Consider the following 5,444-nt stretch of genomic DNA (forward strand, 5'->3'; position numbering starts at 1 on the left):
AATAAATTGCATTTTTCTATTACAATAATATAAAACGTGATAAACATAAAATCGAAGGAATAATTGTAACGTCATCTATATCCAAAATTTATGTCAAATATCTGTAACAATATATGCACGTAAGTTGTATTTTCATCGAAATTTATAACAACTTTTTTTCAAAAAAGCACGAACACTCTAATATTTAACAAAACTAAAGCTCTTCAACATTACGGTTCTTATACATCCTTGGCTTTCAAATATTTGCCTTGAGCGTTCCTGGTGAAGGTAAAGCCAGAAAAGCGCGTCGGACGCATGAAATTTATAACGTGTTGTTTTCATTTTTTAACAACAAACAAATAAAAGAAAGCTATGATTTACAGAATGATTTATTACATACGATAAACATAAAATGTATTAACGAATGTTTTGATGAACAGTCTATTCATCGTTATCTTCATCGTCAAGATCTTCTTCGACCTCATAAGGTGCATGAACATTACGTTTAAAATCATATTTGCACAGCGCCATGCAGTCCTTCTTCATCTTATTGCACTTCTTTTTACAAGATTTGTCGCTGTGGCTTAAACAAAACTCCAACTTGCAGATTCTAACCTCATCGTTGCAAATCATCTTACATTCACCGGCTCTCACTGTTGACACCATTGCAATGGCTATAACCAGGACTAATACAAGTGCTTTAGTCTGTAATGAGATGCATAAATAATATAAGTATAAAGAAAATGTGGTACGATTGCCAATGGGACAACAAGTCACCAAATTTCAAATGATGTGGATGTTAGCAATTATAGGCAACCGCACGGCCTTCGGCAATGAGAAAAACCCATACCGTATAGTCGGATATAAAAGGCCCCGACATAAAAAATATGACACATTTCAATCGAGAAAAACTAACTGTCTAATTAAAAACAAAACATTTTACGGAAAACTAATATGACACAAGAACCAAGTTGAACGACAACCATAAGTCAGTTTTAATGTTCAGGTCCATATTTGATTGTTCAGTATATTGTTTAACAATATTATACATCACAAGAAAATGGACGATTTTTGAAATAAGAAATACAACTTCGTTCTCTGTATGCTATTTGCAATTATAGTAGTGTTTAAAAATAATTTGGAAAATTAGAGGAATGTAGTTTAGAATTTTAGAAAATAAGCACATTTGTGTCAGTAGAAGATACTTTACAATTTGAGGGTCAAATAGAGGTAGAGCTTATTTCCCATGAATTGATATCAGTCGCACGGTCTCAAACCTAAAGTGTTCAAACCTAATTGAATTGAATATTGAAGAGTCTAAATAAAGCATCATACAAAAACTGAATTTACAATAATTTTACTCATATGAATCAGTATGTTATTCAGCACTTTAGATTGTTTTTGCTGACAATGTTGCAAATTATATGTTTTTGTAAAAAAATTGCCTTATAAGACATTCTAACAGACATCAAATAATGCGATCTAATACACCTTATCGCTACTTATCACAGAAGTTCCCGTAAAATTTTGACGTTACAAGAGAAAATGTCTGACGCCACAAAGGAAAAGTTATTGTTGTATGACGCCAATTGTTCAAGTGTCGCAGATCCCCAAATAGCGATAAGGCCTATAGACAACAGATTACATAACTTCCAATTTTAGTTTTGATTAAGAATATCATGGTTATTCATTTTAACTAAAATTACTCACAATTGCCAAAATGTATCAACATTACAGTTTTGGGAAATCTTTTAAATTTGTTTACACGATTAAAAAACGCCACAATATTGAAATAGCACCAAAGAACGCTGATAACGCTTGCCTTTTTTATGAATTTTAGTAAATATTTTAGGAGGAAATTTTTCAAAATATATGGTATTAGATTAGTTCAAGAGGAATTTGAATCTACTTATTTATGACAGAATCATTCATGTTTGATCAACATAAAGTTAGATATATGTTGTGTTTTTGCGTTGATGGGTTGCTGTTTCAACGTCATATACTCAACATCTTTTAATTGACGAATAAATGTGGAAATTTTCCCCGTTAAATAGTAAATGAATAGATATATTTATACAAAAACAAGAACACAATGTTTAAAAAAAATCAAAGAAATCAGGGATTTCTGATTATGAATATCATTTTACAATTCAAATTCGAACTGTTAAAGAGTTTCAAAGGAAAATCCTTAAAAGTCAATCTTCAAAATGTACATGCAAACATTTCACATTTTTTTTTTAAAGAAATTTACTCAATCCTACAATGCAACCCCATTTAGAACCCTTTTCAGAGACATTTAGTTTATATTCTAGCATACGAATAACTATCAAAATATAACTGCTGAAACGCAAACATACGGCGCTACTGGACATTTATCAAACACCAACCAATCAATCAAACACATAGATTAACGATTCTAAAGATTCAATGGCTAAAATTAGCTAAATACTAACAAGAACCACACATTATAAACGTGTATAGTTTATGCAATTACTTATTAAAAAATATTTGTAATGGCAGTTGACAATAGAGGTAAACATATTCTATTTTCTTATTTTCTTAAAAAAGTCAATGTTTTGGAATTGGATAAAAATGTTAATTAAGCAAGTGAAAAACAACACTTGTATACTAATTAGTTAACTGAACCAATAAATGCTTTAAAACCACTGACTGCTGGAATATTCGAATACTATCTCGTATAAGGATAATAACTGGGACATATATACGTATTGTGTAAATGTCTACTCGGGACCTTTCATACTAATCTTAATTGTAGACTCTTTTTCAAATTCTTCTCAATTTTAATTAAACTTTTCGGACGTTTCGTATTTACTTAACCATTGTTTTAGTTGTTAGAAATTCAGAATGTCCTAACAAATCTCTGGCGTGTACATTTGTACAAATTGAACATCGATTGTTATTACTGTCAGGCTCTCTTTGAAATAAATATAATATATGATTGATTGTCATCTGCTTTATTTTTTTGTCCATTTTTTCCCTAATTCGCTATTTTGTTTTGCCAAATTTTCTCTATTCTGTAAATCGGCCCATACAAACCCTCTAAGGCTATTAACAAACATTTGCATGTAAGCACGCAGTGTCGAGTTTTGAAATAACTTTTGAAATAAATTTGAAATAAATAATATAAAACTTACCTGCATGTTTTTGTGTTGTGAAATATTCAAAATCGTAAAAGAAATGGAATGCAAGACTAGAATTTATTTCAATATTTATACTTTAACTGTTATACCTTCCAGAAATAATTAACCCATAAAGATAAATGATAATGCATGTAATCGTTTAACAGATGGTTCTTCCCCCCTTACAACATACGGGTATCTAAGCAAAACACATTAAATGACAGGTGATTACTCGTTATGCATATGGCACAATCAGATATTATTTCGTAGAACAGATGACCTTCGGAGCCTTGCATAACCCTTTCGAAGATCTTTATTTCTAATAAAAATATTTAAATTGATATACATATTCAAATTATACATGTACTTGTAACCACCGATATACAGGGAGAGGACATCACTAATGTTGTTAGTACGACTTGTGTCCAATCCCTTTTGCTATTTTTGCAAATAAAATATGTTCAAAGGAAACCGATATTGACCGATATTACTTTTTTAAAAAAAAATATGTTTAAAGGAAACCGATATTGACTGATATTACTTCTACAAATAAAATATGTTTAAAGGAAACCAATATTGACCAATATTACTTTTGCTAATAAACTATCTTTAAAGTAAACCGATATTGACCGATATTACTTTTGCAAAAAAAATATGTTTAAAGGAAACCGATATTGACCGATATTAATTTTGCGTGTTGATTACATCTTTGTTAAGTTTCATTTCTAAATATAGTTTTGAATTTTAAATCGCCGCTTTTTGTGCTGAAGTGGCGTAAACCAAGCATCAATCAACCAATTAGGTATTCGTTTTTAGTTTTTTTTTTATCAATTTAAATCAATTATTTCTTAATTTACATAACTTACATTTGAAAGTTTTTTTCAACATAAATTCGTCAGTCACGTATTTAATTAAAAGATGGCTTGTTTATCGAAGGTGTCCCAGGATATGTCTTAGGACATTATTTAGGATGGACTTAAGACTGTCCTTGGATATGTCTTGGGACATTATTTAGGATGGACTTAGGACTGTCCTAAGATATGTATTGGGACATTATTTAGGATGGACTTAGGACTGTCCTAGGATATGTCTTGGGACATTTTTTTAGGATGGACTTAGGACTGTCCTAGGATATGTCTTAGGACATTATTTAGGATGGACTTAGGACTGTCCTAGGGTATTTCTTGGAACATTATTAAGGATGGACTTAGGACTGTCCTAGGATATGTCTTGGGACATTATTTAGGATGGACTTAGGACTGTCCTAGGGTATTTCTTGGAACATTATTAAGGATGAACTTAGGACTGTCCTAGGATATGTCTTGGGACATTATTTAGGATGGACTTAGGACTGTCCTAGGATATGTCTTGGAACATTATTTAGGATAGACTTAGGACTATCCTAGTCCTAGGATATGTCTTGGGACATTATTTAGGATGGACTTAGGACTGTCCTAGGATATGTCTTAGTACATTATTAAGGATGGACTTAGGAATGTCCTAGGACATGACGGAGCATGCACATCGAAACTCTCTTATGATTATCTTACCTAGGATTTCCTAACCGATATCCTAAGTGTTAATAAAAAAAATAAACTTTATATTAAGATAAAAATGCATAACATTTAACCAGTGAATAGAATAATGATATTTTAATAATGAGATAAAAACACTATTAACAGTATTATTATAATTATGGTAAAAAATATATATAATAATTGTTCGTTCAATATTTTACGTAACAACACAAAACAAAAATTATAACTACGTTTTCTATAAACATTGACCAATTTAAGTGTAAATATTTACAACGGTAAAAATAATGAGTGAGCTGAATTCAAAGTCTCATAGTTTCATTCATAACAGAGTTCAAAGGCAAATCTTCGTGCATCTTTCATATAAATACAGAGTGGTTAAACTATTTTAGTACTGCCAAAATATACAAGAGTGAATATGAATAAACAAAAGAATCATAACTTTACGAATGCCGAACATCAGGCTTTTCTGAAAGCAGAAATCTTCACTGTTCATTCAAATTTCTAATATTGCAGCCAATAGTGCTAAAAAGGAGTTTTGGATACAAATTAAGTATCATAAAATATATCCTAAAGTAAGGACCATCTTACAACAATTTAATTAGATGTCCTTAACTTAGGACACTTTCTAGGAAAAATCCTAAATTGCGACACGTTTGCTAAAACAACTTGGGACAAATACATGTCCTAAGATGGTCTTCGGACATGTCCTAATCCTAAGACAGCTTTGATAAACAGGCCCCTATAAACATGGAGATTTCAAGACTAGTAACTTTGAGTACCTCAGTAT

The 5,444-nt window shown here is 30.8% G+C and overlaps 1 long non-coding RNA gene across 1 annotated transcript; it reads right to left on the reverse strand.

Annotated features, from left to right (window-relative positions):
* Window positions 1–352: 352 nt before the first annotated feature.
* On the reverse strand, window positions 353–3,221 carry LOC127699974 (uncharacterized). The gene is made up of 2 exons (XR_007981325.1): window positions 3,135–3,221; window positions 353–684 (listed from the first exon to the last, which is right to left on the reverse strand). It is a non-coding gene; the product is annotated as an uncharacterized LOC127699974 (long non-coding RNA).
* Between the last annotated feature and the right edge of the window lie 2,223 nt (window positions 3,222–5,444).

This window comes from Mytilus californianus, unplaced genomic scaffold (genome assembly GCF_021869535.1).
Source record: "Mytilus californianus isolate M0D057914Y unplaced genomic scaffold, xbMytCali1.0.p SCAF_45, whole genome shotgun sequence".
NCBI lineage: Eukaryota > Metazoa > Mollusca > Bivalvia > Mytilida > Mytilidae > Mytilus > Mytilus californianus.